The 13,920-nt window shown below is 50.6% G+C and overlaps 1 long non-coding RNA gene across 1 annotated transcript; it reads right to left on the bottom strand.

Moving 5' to 3' along the window:
- Positions 1 to 208: 208 nt before the first annotated feature.
- On the bottom strand, positions 209 to 13,697 carry LOC141414028 (uncharacterized). Its single transcript, XR_012439132.1, has 4 exons — positions 13,525 to 13,697; positions 1,278 to 1,522; positions 1,105 to 1,152; positions 209 to 762 (listed from the first exon to the last, which is right to left on the bottom strand). It is a non-coding gene; the product is annotated as an uncharacterized lncRNA (long non-coding RNA).
- Positions 13,698 to 13,920: the final 223 nt, after the last annotated feature.

Below are 13,920 nucleotides of genomic sequence, written 5' to 3'. Positions count from 1 at the left end.
TGTTTTGGACTCAGCAGTAACATTTATTCCCAACAGTCTTGCTGCAATGGGCGTTTGGTATTTCATAGTTATTATGGCAGAAAGATTTACATGCAGCAGAAGAATGACAATATTCAGCTACTAATAGGATTATTCATTTTGTTTGTGTTTTAAAGCCATGGAAATAAAATTCACTTGCAACAATACAGTTGAAATTTTATTTCCCTCACCCTGACCGTAAATAATACACATAATAACAGAATGCCTGTAAACATATTAAGCATCTTTCTTGGAAAAAGTGGGCTTTCCGTTTCTGTCCTGATATCCTGAGGGACTGGTGGCAGGGGAGCCTGGCCTAACAGCTGGGGTTCCTGGGCTGACTTCAAAGAGATGAAGCAACTTCTTCACAGGAAGCAGCTACAGGGGCTGGGGCATAGCTCCTGCTTTACACTTCAGAGCCCCAGTGGCCTGTGAAGGGGAACAAAAGGATCCTGGGCCCTGGAAGACAAAGGTTCAGGTGGTGGACTGTAGTTGGGTGGCCCTGTGTCCAGCTGTCAAATAAAAGACCACAGGTTGGGGGACTCCAAACAACAGAAATTTTTGCTTCGCAGTTTCAGAGGTCCAAAGTCCAAAATCCAGGTGTTGTCAGGGCCACCGCCTTCCAAAGACCACAGAGAAGAATCCTTCCTGCCTCTTCCTGCTTGGTTGTGGGCACATGGCTGTAATCTCTGCCTCTGTGGCCACCAGTCTACCTCTCTGTGCTTCTTGTGTCTGTCATCTCTGCTGTGTCAGAAAGGGAACATACACAGTATTTCTAGCCCACCCTAGTCCAGCATGCTTTCATTTCAAGACCCTTCACTTAATTACACTGGCAATGACTCTTTTTCCTTCACAGGGTCTGGGTGACATATCTTTTGGGGGGCAAATTTACTATAGTACCGTCACCATCATCGTCACTGTCACTGCCACCATTGCCAGTTAAGAAGAAAAGTTGGGAAGCCCCAGGCTGGAATCCTAGAAGATCCCCCGCAGGTACTCTTTCTCTCCTTTGCTGTGGTGCTTAGTGATGGCGCCCTAGCAGGCTGAGATCCTGGCGGATAGCACCCCTCCCGCTCCCTGGCCTACCTGATGGACTGGAAGACCCAGTGCTGAACACATCCTCAGAGGGGTCTCCTGAAGGGTGGGGAGGGGTGGAAGACAGAGACCTAAGTCAGCCCAACATGTGGAAAATATACTCACCTCTCATGTGATACATGTGTACACCATGTCATATATCCACACAAAAGAAGTCTACTGACCATAAAAATGAGCCAGGCACCAATTCACACCACAGTGCAGATGAACCTTGAAGACCTCACATTCCTGAAAGGCCACAGACTGGTTCCTACCTACATGAAGAGGCCAGGACGGGAAGAGTTCTACAGACAGAAAGCAGGAGAGCCAGGGCTCGGGGAGGCTGGGGATGGGGAGGGGCAACCAAAAGTGCAGAATTTCTGAGATGCTGAGAACGTTCTATGGTCAACCGTTGGGTGGATGCTCAACTCTGTGGAAACACAAGGAGACATTGGATTGTGCGTTTCAGTGGCCACACTGCTCAGGGAGGTGAAGCCACTAAAGTGAAAAAGCAAGAGAAAAGGCTCCCACTATCCTGTCCCGTCCCAGGGGGTCCAGCTGCCTTCTCCAGACAGTGCTTAGAGCTGGTGACACAATCCCATGGCTGCCTCTTTCCTTGGGAGTTACTTATGCTGCCTTCCAACTCCTTCATGCAATGGAAAGTGACACAACCCCAAAAGATGAAAGGGCCCTGGGGGTGTCTACTTAGGGAGTCTCAAGACAATGACTGCCAGGACTGAAGGTGTCAGTGTTCTTGGCAGATGGAGGGGTGAGTGCAAGAAACAGCTACTTAAACCCAGCTGGAGGTGACCTGGCCTTGGGACCAGCAGGCCTGGCAGGGGTGTTCTCTTGCCTGGCCTGCTCTTTGCCTGCAGCTGCCAGCTCTCCCCAGAGCATCTTGGTGCCTGGTTTCTCTCCATGCCTGGGCCCATGGTTGGGGTGATAAAGGATCTGAGGTGCCTCTTGCTAATGGCAATGACTCTCCATCAGGACGGAATTCGAGATAGGAACCTGATGTGTGGCAGAGTGTGGGAGTGGGGGGCTGAGGGCAAGGGAATCAGGAGAGGGGGTAAGGAAAAGGTCCCTCCACTTCCCAGCTTTCCAGGCTGTCCCCTCTGAGCCTGGAGTGGGACGAGGAGACAGGCCTGACTGGTGACCTGTACCATGCTGCTACACCAAACCCACCAGTAACCAGGAGTTCTGTCACCACAGAGGCTGGTGAATGCAGATAAAAGATCACAAGGAGCCATTATGCAGTCACCATGGAAAACAGTTCTTTGGTTCCTCAAGAAACGAAAAATAGAGCTGGGCACAGGTGGCTCACGCTTGTAATCCTAGCTACCTGGGAGGCTGATGTTGGGAGGACTGAGGTCAGCCTGGCCAAATAGTTCATAAGACTCCATCTCCAAAATAACCAGAGCAAAATGGACTGGAAGCATAGTAGAGCGCTTGCTTTGCAAATGCAAGCCCTTAGTTCAAAGCCCAGTCCCACCAGAAAAAGAAAAAGAATTAAAATAGAAGTAACACTTTGCCCAGCAATCCCATACCTAGGTATTCACCCAAAATAATTAAAAGCAGGTACAGGGGCTCATGCCTGTAGATCTCAACTACTTGGGAAGTGGAGATCAGGAGGATGGAGGTTTGAGACCAGCCCAAGCAAAAAGTTAGTGAGACCTCATCTCAACTGATAAAGCCAGGAATGGTGGTGTGTGTCTGTAAGCCTAGCTATGTAGGAAGTATAGGTAAGGGAAGCTGGTCCTAAGTAAAAACAAAAGAACCTACCTGAAAACTAACTAAAGCAAAAAAGGGCTGGGGACATGGTTTGAGTGATAGAGGGCTTGCCTAGCAAGTACAAAGCCCTGAATTCAAACCCCAGTACAGTCAAGGTGGCAACAGCTGGGTGGGTATATATGGCAGGAAGATTGTGAGTTTGAGGTCATCCTGGGCTACATAGTGAGTTCAAGGTTAGCCTAAGTTACATAGAGAAACCCTGCTTCAAAAAACCAAGGGCGGGGTGCATAGCTCAGTGGTAGAGCTCTTCAAGCATGCCCAAGGCCCTGGGTTCCATCTTCAACACGGCAAGAAAAACAAAAAAAAAGGTGGCAACAACCCCAGTGCCCATCAACAGACACGTGGAGACAGTTGGCCCAGCCACACAATGCACAATGGGATATTGAGAAGCCTTAAAACAGAAGGAAATTCTGACACGTGCGATAACATGGGGACCTTACAGACATTATGCTAGGTGAAAGAAGTCAGATGCCAAAGGACAAACGCTTTAGGATTCTTATAGGAATTCCCTGTAGCAGAATTCCCTAGAATGGCTGAATTAGCAGAGATGGAGTGTAGAAAAGGGGCTGCCAGGGGCTAAGAGAGACAGATAAAGAGTCAGTGGACTTTTTGGGTTTTGTTTTGTTTTGGTGGGGCTGGGGTTTGAACTCAGGGCTTCATGCTTGAAAGCAGGCACTCTACTGCTTGAGCTACATCTCCAGTCCATTTTGCTCTGGTTATTTTTGGAGATGAGATCTCATGAACCATTTGCCTAGATCTCAATCCTCCTGATCTCAGCCTCCCAGTTAGGATTACAGGTGTGAGCCACCAGTGCCCATCAGGAGTTAGTGTTTGATGGGGACAGGGTGTCTGTGTGGGACGATGGAAAGGTTCTGGAGATGGAAGTTGCAGAAGAATGTGATGACCCTCAAGGTCACCGATTGAAACATTGAATGATTTTATATTAGGCATACTTTACCATCATTATTTTTTGGAGGTACTGGAGTTTGAACTCATGGCCTTGTGCTTGCCAGACAGGAGCTCTACCACTTGAGGCACATCCTCAGCCCTACTACATTTTGTTTTTTTTTAAAAGAAACCATCTCGTAGGGAGACCATGGACTTTCTTGGCCTGCGTGATGGTGCAGACACCGCAGGTCAGGAGTTAATTGGCTGGTAGGACACATGGTGGCTGAGGGGCAAGGATGGGGCTGCAGGTGCCACCCAGAGTAAGCTGGGGACAGGTGTTTCTTCTCCTGAGTGGAACCAGACATCCAAAATATGTGGGATTGGCTGAGGTCTCTAAGGCCAGGGCCAGTTTCACACCATTGGCCCTGGGGGCCCCCTGAGCCATATCTCCTATTGCCTTGGAATTTAGGGTACTTGTAATACAAGCAGTGTCCAGGAGAACTACAGTCCTCCCTGCTTAGGGTCAGGAGCCTGGGGCCTGCATTTTTATCACTTTCCAGATGACTTGGGGACGCCACGGGGAGCCCAGGAAGCTTCTAAAGTTGCCCAGCTGAATTGCCTGGGCTGCCTGTTACAATGCAGCTTCCCTCTAGCTGAGTCCAAATCAGCAGGCTGCAAAAGGGTCCCTGGGAATCCATTGTTAAGAAATGCCAGGGGACACTCCTGTTGTGACCCCACTCATTCAGTCGTTCATTCATTCTGTATGTGGTAACTTACCCCTCAGCCAATACCCTCTTCACCTGAGGTTCCTGAAAGCTCCAAGCAGTGGCCAGAGCGACGCCTTCTACCCAAGCAGGCTTCTTCTCCTTCTTTGCCCAGACATCAGGGCGCAGGACACCCTCCTCGCCTGCTGGTCCCCCTCTGCCAACTCTGCAAGTGCCACGAGCCCTGGGGTGGCCTGTGTGAACCTTACATTGCAGCTCTTCCCAGTGATTCGAACCTCTGATTTGGGGTGCAGGAAGCAGGTGCTTAGTTCTTCTGCTCAAAGGAACAAGGGGATGATGGCAGGTGTCCAGGCACTGTGGAGACCTGGGCAGGAGCTGAGACCAGGGGAGGACCTTCCTGCTGGAGGGAGCAGCTCTGCACCAGGGCCACTAGAGGGAGACCTCTGCAGGCCACGCCTGCACTTGACTAAAGCCTCTAGGTGTAGCCGCACACGAGAGTGTGTGTGCGTGCGTGTGTGTGCGCGTGAGTGACAGCACGCATGTCCACCTGGGCAGGAGTGAGCATGAGCAGTTGAGCCAGCCCTGCACACACTGCCAAATGACCTGGCTGCCTAAGGTGGAGGTCAGTTCACCCAGCAGTGGAAGACTTGTGGCAGAAGATGAAATAGGGGCCTCAGTGGGACTGATGGAGGGCACCCCTGGGAGCCTTTCTGGAGACCAATGCCGTTCTCGGCAGTGCACGTGTATTCTAGAAATAACCCTATGAAAGTAACCGAGCAGTGCAACATCCGTTTCACAGATCAAGAAACTGAGGCCCAGAGAGAAAGTGGCCTGAGCTATTAAGGCCAGACCTGGGATATGAACCCCAGAAGGGAGGGCCAGGGCCTAAGCACCACGGTGCTAAGGACAAGAAGCCACCCCATGGCACAGTCAGGGCTTCGGATCCCAGCTCCGATGCTTCCCAGGAAAGTCCTGTTGCCTCTCTGAGCTCCCTTCTCCCTCTACAAAATGGAACTAATGACACCGGTCTCTCGGGGTCATTCAGAGCTCTAACAGAGACTGCAGGGCACTTGGTAGCTTTGACCTGTGCCACAGGGTCTTTGTGTGCCTTGAGTGTTTGCATGCGTGTGCATAAAACGTCCTCACTCCTGTTTCTAGGGGCTTTTCTTCACCTTCTCCCCTGTTGCAAGGCTATCTTCAGGTACGGGTGACCTGCGGCAGTGTGCGGATCCCTGAACTGAGAGGACCCTGTGCTGGGTTTATTGCTTTCCTCTTGCCATCTTGAAATTCTTAATCCTTTTTGGCCAAGGGGCCTGGCATCTTCATGGTCCACTTTGCCCTGCACGCATTACACCGGGCAGAGGGTAGCTTCTGTCCTTGCCTTATCTCTTCAGGTGCAGCCACGCCTAGGGAGGAAGGGGCAGAGAGCAGCAGAGGGGACATGGAGATGGAGCTGGTGGGTCAGACACGCCATGCCTGCCCATCCCAGGCCTTGGAGCTTCCTCCTCAGAGGGTCAGACCGACCTCCTTTCTTGGGCACAGACTCATTTGGCCTCTGGTCCAGTTGATCCTGCTAACACGAGGCTGAAGACCCCTATGTTTCCCAGTCCTGGGGGTGGCATCTGAGCCACACAGTCTACCCTGGTGGTTAGCAGACCCCCAACATGAGGTCTCATCCAGGCTGGTCAGCCCCAGCATCTGTTGTGCTTCCAGGGCCTTGTACACGCCCAGTGCTCCCTCACAGGGGCTCCATGCACACCTGTCTGGGCCTTAGCTTGAGTGTCACACCACTGGGGAGACAGTCTCACATTTCAGAGTGAAAGCTTCCCCTTGGGAAATTTGACACCACCATCAACATCAAAGACATCTCAGGTGATCTGCAGCATCTGTCCTTCAGTCAGCTGGAGTAGAAGGATGTGTGACCTTTGGTTGGCATTTTTCATCCTTGATTCCTGACTCCTGGGCTGGCTCAGTGTGCCCAGCCAGGGTGAACAGCCTCTTGGACAGGCACTGTTCTGGGAACAGGCTGTATTCCAACTAGCAGGGCGCCAGAGCCTAGCTGGAACTCTTCAGGGTTCACCATGGGCCCATGGAGGCTTTCTCTGGGCAGCGACATCAACACCTGTTACCGACTATCCATGGGTGGCCTGAGAAGGTCACTGCACTGGACAGAATGGAGGCTGGTCCATCTACCTTGTACCCATCTACCCACAGCCTGGTACAGCTATGTCCCCTACACCCAACTCACTGTTTATTTGGAGAACTCACTTGGGGCCTGCAAAGTTTACCAAGCAACATAACAGAACTGTGGTGGCAGCAGCTGCTGAGATCAGCCTCTCTCGTCCCCTTCTGGCCTTGGGCCTCACCCACTTCTTAGACTCCTCCTCCACTCAATGGTCCAAGAACGGCAGCCTCATGTGAGTCAGGCTCACCCTCCCCTTCACTCTGTTTTTTTTGGCAGTACTGGGGTTTGAATTCAGGGTTTTGCACTTGCTAGGTAGGCACTCTGCTACTTAAGCCATGTTTCCAAGCCTTTTTTGTTCTGGTTATTTTGGAGATGGGGTCTTGCTATTTGCCCAGGCCAACCTGGACTGCAATCTTTCCATTTTATGCTTCCTACCATAGCTGGGATGACAGGTGTGCTCCATCATACCCAGCTTTTTCTGTCAAGAGAGGGTCTTGAGAGCTGTCCCTGCCTTCCCCAGGCTGGCCTGGAATCAAATCCTTCTGATCTCAACCTGCCAAGTAGCTAGGATTACAGGTATAAAACACGGGCACCTGCCTGGCTACTCCCCTCTTCTCTTGACCTGCCCCTGGTATGGCCAAGTGCCTGGGCTCTGAGCCCAGGGTTTTCTTCCCTCCCTACCTCAATAACCAGTCATTAAACATCAACCGTACGGCCTCACTTTGCTGCGAGTTCCTCTAGTTGCCCCCGATCATGGACTTTAGGGCTCATTCAGGCTGCCTCTTAGGGTAGACACTTGTGACATTCTCCTCCACTGTCCATCCATCCACTTCTCCCCCATTGCCCTGACCACAGCACCAGCTCTATCGAGCCTTGTCTGCTTTCAGCAATCTGAATAGTCATTCCCTTGGTCAGAATGATATGGGATGCAGGTCCCAGTTCAGGCCAGCACTTTTCTGAAACTAGAAGCAGTTCTTCTATTGGACTTGGATGTAGAGATGAGACCTGGTCTTCTCCAGGGCTTCTTATGTCCAAGAGTGGAGCCTGCCTGCCCAGGATGGAACCATCACTTAAATTCATATGTTGGAAACTTAATCTCCAAATTTGTGTGTTGATGGTATTTGAAGGTGGCCTTTGGGAGGTGACTGAGGTTAGACGAGGTCATGAAGACTGGGCCCTGGTGGCTCACGTCTGTAATCCTAGCTACTCAGAAGACAGAGATCAGGAGGATCTCGGTCAGAAGCCATCCTGGGCAAAGGCAAATAGTTCGTGAGATCCTATCTTAAAAAAAACCTTTACAAAAAAGGGCTGGTTGAGTGACTCAAGTTGTAGAGTGCCTGCCTAGCAATCATGAGGCCCTGAGTTCGAATTCCAGTACTGCAAAAAACAAACAAACAAGATGAGGTCATGAGGGTGCGTCCTCAGGATGGCATTAATGGCTTTAGAGGATGAGGAGACTGGCCCTGGCACAGTTGGGCTGTGTTGCCGTTCACCACATTACACTGAACTAAGAAAGCCCTGGCCAGCACCAGGCCCTTAGGTTTCCCAGCCTCCACAGCACTTTTTTTTTTGCTTTTGGTACTGGTGATCAAACCCAGGGCCTCTCATATGCTACGCAAGTGCTCTACCAATGGAGCTACATCCCCAGCTCTAAACTTACATACTGTGGGGGCTTTTTGGTGGTACTTGGGTTTGAATTCAGGGCCTCAGTCTTGCTAGGCAGGTGCTCTTCCACTTGAGTCACTTCCCCAGCCCTTTCTGCTTCAGTTATTTTTCAGGTAAGGTCTTGTGTTTTTGCCTGGGGTAGGCCTAACCCCGAAATTCTCCTACCCACCATAGCTGGGATGACAGATCAGTTCCACCACCCCTGGCTAAACTGGAATTCTTTATAAATCATTCGATCTCAAGTCAAAGCAGACTTAAACAACCAACCATCCCAGGAAGGGGTCTTGCCTGTTAAAACAGGGAGAATATCCCAAACATAAGGCCAGTGCTGGGTCCTTGGCCTGGAATCCCAGGTCAACACCCCAAACAAGTCTGGTTAGGCACTTACCCTGACCAGTGACGCTCCCTGTGGGCTGAGTGACAATCGGTAAGAAATTGAAAAGTGGTGGAGTGCTTCCTTTCCCAGCCGTCATTGTCGTATGTCGCACCCATTTACACAGCGAATGCTGCCTTGGGTCTCCTTTTGCTTTTATGGTGTTTGAGAAGACTACGAGAACCAGAGTCATCACCTTTGCCAGTTTGAGCAATTCCATTTATGAGTGTTGGGGACGAACTTTCTGTGATTTGCCAGTGGCCCTGGCAGGTGCTCCAGGGAAAGCGGGGACATGTGACTTCAGATGGGCACTCATGGTTTAAGGTGCAAAGACAGATTAATGTCTGAAGCTATGAGTTAACTGAGCCCAGCTCTGAGTGAATGCAAAAGTTTGTATTTCAATATTAAAATTAGATTTAGAAAGAGAATGCTAAAACTTGCTGGGGTTGGTCTGTGAGATCCAAGGAAAGCTAGGTTTTTAAGATTTACGAGTTGATATTTTGGTTCTGTGTGTGTGTGTGTGTGTGTGTGTGTGTGTGTATGCACATGTGTGTGTGCGTGAACGTGTGTGTGGAGCTGGGGATGAACCCAGGGCCTCACGAGTATACATGTGATTTTGCTATATAGCCCAAACTGGTCTTAAACTCACAATCCTGCCTTATCCTCTCAAGTGCTGGATTACGAGTATGTACCATCCTGTCCAGTTTATAATGAGTCCTAATTCAAATCAAGTTTATAATTTTTTTGGCAATACTGGCACTTGAACTCAGGGCCTTGTGCTTGCTAGCAGACTCTACCTCTTCCACATATCCAGCTCTTTTGCTTTAGTTATTTTTGGGATAGGGTCTCAATTTTTGCCTGGGCTGGCCTGGACTGTGACTCTCCTATTTATGATTCCCATGTAGCTGGGATAACAGGTGCACCCCCCAGCCCCTCAGCTTTTATTGTGATGGGGTCTCATGGACTTTTGCCTGGGTTGGCCTCAAACCCAGCTGATCTTCTGATTTCTGCCTTCCAAGTAGCCAGGATTACAGATATGAGCTACCTCGCCCAGCCTAGTCCAGGAATTTTGTTATGACAGCCTGAATAGTCCAAAACAGTGTCCCTTGTTCAGCCTCTTCTCAACCTGCCAAACCCATGGGGACCAGCCCTGGCTCCATCCTCCTCATCCAAAACAGCCCCCAGAAAGCTGTCCAGGAGAGCAGGGACCCCTGGCTACAGTACCTGTGACCACCTGCCCAGGCACCAGCCCTTACATGCCCTTGTAAATGGACCCCATCAGCCCTAAGCTGGGCACTCTTTATAGAATCCACCTGTTTAACACCCAGAAAATGAGTCTGATTGACTGGCTGATTGATTGTTTGGTGGGCCTGGCGTTTGAACGTGGGGCTTCTCACTTGCAAAGCAGGCGCTCTATCACTTGAGCCACACCTTCAGTCATGTTGTGTGTTTGTTTTCACTTAGGAAAGAAAAGAAACACTTATTATTTTAAAAATAGAATAGGTAATGTGGAAGGTCAAACATTCTCCCCACCCCCAGAGGAGTTTCTGTCCCTTGCTTCTTCCTCCTTGGGCTTGAGCCTCAGGGCACCACAGGACAGACAGGCTGGGCAGGAGGAGGCAGCCCCGCTGGCTTCCAGGTTGTTCTACAGATAGGTCTTAGCATCCACATTGCTTAAAGAGAAGCGGGCTGTATTAATGAGAGTTCTCCAGAACAGACCAATAAGGTGTGTGACAGATTGCATGTGTGTTTGTAGATTAGGTGTGTACATAAATCGTGTGTGCACGTTGATGGAGACTGGCCTCTTCAAACTGTGCAGGGTGGGCCAGCAGGATGGAGACCCAAGGATGAGTCAATGTTACAGTTCAAGTTCAAAAGCATTTCTGCAGAATTCCTTCTTGCTGGGGGCAAGTCAGTCCTTTTGTTCTCTCAGACCTTCAGCTGATGGGACCAGGTCCACCCACATTATAGAGGGCCATCTTCTTTACTCAAAAGCTCACCATTTAAATGTTAATCTCATCCCCAGACAACCTAATGGGAACACCCAAATAGTGTTTCACCACATATCTGATCATCACGGCCCAGCCAAGGTGACCCCTGAACTGAACCATCACAGACTCATTCTGTACAGATGTTTCACAATGCACAAATACGTCAGCAGCTGAATTGTTTAAGTACATCAGGGTCTGAATGCCTTTCCGTGTCAGCCTCCACCTGGCAGGCTCCAGGAATACAGTGAGGCAAGCTAGCCCTGACTTTAATCTTCTCTCGTTCCACCTGCAGGGGATCCCAGAGCGGGGAGAGTCAACCCTCTCTCCCCCAGGTGCTCAAGGATGCGAACATGCCTAGCTGCCCTTGAAGGGGAAGACGAGCCACCTTTCCAACGCCACAGTTCTTCATTCCCTCATCCCGGAAGTATCTTCTGCATTCCTGCTGTGTGCCAGCCATCAGATCCGTGCCACCACACCAAACAAGAAACTGTGCAGGTTTATTACGCGAGGTTTTGCCCAAGCATGGTCAAAAATAATACTAAATTTTTAAAAAGAAATTTCAAAAACAAAAAATTCACATTCCATTACATGCATCACACAGTTCCGTTGATTTGGAGAAGCTCTGTCAGTCCCGAGTTCACCGCCAGTCGTGCTTAAGTCATTGCGTGATCCGCTGTGTCCCCTGCCTCCCAAAAAAGCAGACAGCACTCCAAATCAAGGTGAAAGTGAATGTGCTTAATTGAAGTGATAAACCGAGAACATTGTAGATTTGTTGAAAGATGGTGGCGTGTCTGTAACAGAAGTTGGGTGCCTTATGGGAAAAGTGAACCAAGCAGTCAAGGTATTTGAGATAAAGAGCATGAAATGAAATCTAGTTTTTGGGACTGGAGCTGTGGCTCAAGAGGAAGATCACCTGCTTTGCAAGCATGAAGCCCTGAGTTCAAGACCCAGTCCCACCAAATATATTTATTATATATATATATATAGCTTTTGGTGAGCAGTATTAATGTGTACAAGAGTCATTTTTGTGACTGTTATGTAGTCTTCTCCATGTGATTTCAAGTTATGGATGCCCAGCCCTACCGTGGGTACTGAGTAGGTGCCGTACAGGTCTAGAGTACGGAACTCTATGCCACCTGAGCACTGGCGGGTTTTCCTCAACTGTGGTCTCAAAACCATAGACCTGTGGATACAAGGCTCTCCTGTGTGTGTAAAAAGTGTCCATAAGTGACAACATCATGGGCAGAAATGAGGCAGGGTGAGAAGATGGAGCGAGCCAGAGGCTGAGGGAGTGTTCCGTTTCCGGCCTCAGCCTCGGAGGAGGGGACGTTAAAGCAGAGCTTGAGTGAGCCATGGGGAGGTATAGAGGGAGAACAATCCAGGCGGGAGGAAGCCAGACAGAATGAGCTTTTGTTGAGGAGCCAAGTGCAGCAGGAAGAGGAGATGGAGACCTGCAGATAGATGCCTATTCAAAGGAGTTTTGCTACCAAGGTTGCAGAGAATCCTGGAGGCTGTTGAGCAGAGGACCTTGTGGGCCCAGGGAGGGGTTCTGAGAGATGGTTCAGAGAACCTGCCCCATGGCATGGCAGGGATACAGTGGAGGTGGGGGGGAGGGGAGCCTCAGGGAATAGCAGGGGTGACCCTGAGAGGGGACAGGGTCCCAGAGGGGGTGTGCCAAGGAAGGAGTGGGCCCATTCTTTGCAGTGCCCAGGGTGAGGACAGACAGGCAGGGGAGGGGCTGGCTGGGTGCTGGGGAGATGGAGTCAGCTTTAAGCCCTCCATGGGCAACAGTGGGGTTGCACGGGCCCCCCACCCTTGTTGCTCTGGGAAACAGGCTCTCCTAGGTCCTGGCTGCCTGCAATAGCTGAGCTCCAGGGACACTCCCTGCCCAGCCCCTCATGGAATTCTGTGACAAAACAGCCTCAGGGCACTGTCCCTGCTCCTTTACTGGTGTTGCAAGAGGCTAGAAATGTGGGCCCCTGATTTCTCTTTGGGACACACCCCACATGGACACCTGTGGGCTTAGCTGTTGCCTGTGGCAGCTTTAGGACTTCTATTGAATTTCCACAAAGATGCTTGCCTGGGGAGCTGGGACTGGGGACCTGACTTCCACCTGTTCGCCCAACAAGCAGGCAGGGTGCTTAGTGTGTTTGGAGGAAGCCTGGTGGGTATTTGTAAGTGGTGCTTAGGTCCCTAGAGCTATCCTGTGGCATTGCATCTGGCTGTTAGGAGAGAGGAAAGGACAAGCCACTGAGTGGGAGAAGACCATGGTCTGGAGTACATATGGAACTCTGAAATATGGGTAAGACAGATCCAAAAGAAGAAGGGGCCTCAGACTTGAACAGGCACGTCTCTAAAGAGGACACCGTAAACATAGCAAGGAGCTGATGAATTAAAACCTCAGTGTGGCCCCGCTACCCACACCCCAGCAGGGCTAAAACGAAAGAGAACTGGTAGTAAAATGGAGGAACTGGCACACCCGTGCATGCTGGGCTGTGATGGACACTACCGCGCCAATGCTGGGTCGTCGTAGCCCCTAAAGCAAGTGGTCCTCTGGGCACCATTCCCAGACACACACCCAACCAAAAGGCCCACTCTCACCAAAAGTCTAGTGCTAGAACATTCACTGTGACACGATCAATGATGGCCTGAAGTGGAAATGGCCCAAATACCTCTGAGGAAGGAAAGAATGCGTGCGTGAGTTGTCCTGGTGCACGGGGTGGTAAGAGGTCTCTGGCACCATGTTGAGTGAAGGAACCCAGGCGCCCCACAGGATTCCAGTGACCTAAAAGGTGCAAAAGCAGGAAGACTCACCTTCAGTGTTAGGAGCCAGGGCAGCGGTTGCTAACACCTTTGGGAGGTCACTCGCCGGCCCCCAGAGGATGGATGATGTTCTGTCTTGACCTGGGTGCCGGCTCTGCAGGTATGGTTAGTTTGGAAACCAGTCCAGCTGCACACCTAGGATTTCTGCCTTTTCTGCAGGCGTATTTCTTCCCTCCCACCTGCATCGCTGCCTCCATCCCCACCCCCCTGGTACTGGGGGTTGAATCCAGGGCCTCAGGCTTGGTAGGTAAGCACTGTACCATTTGAGCCACACTCCCAGCAGGTAGGTATGTTTTATTTCAATTAAAAGACATTTTCCCCCCTTCAAATCATTGAACTTGGTATAGAGCTCAGATCGCTAGAGCAGTAACCTTGAACGTGCCCAGC

The sequence above is a fragment of the Castor canadensis genome, chromosome 11 (genome assembly GCF_047511655.1).
Source record: "Castor canadensis chromosome 11, mCasCan1.hap1v2, whole genome shotgun sequence".
In the NCBI taxonomy this organism is placed as follows: domain Eukaryota; kingdom Metazoa; phylum Chordata; class Mammalia; order Rodentia; family Castoridae; genus Castor; species Castor canadensis.
This window is presented reverse-complemented; position numbering and strand designations above follow the sequence as displayed.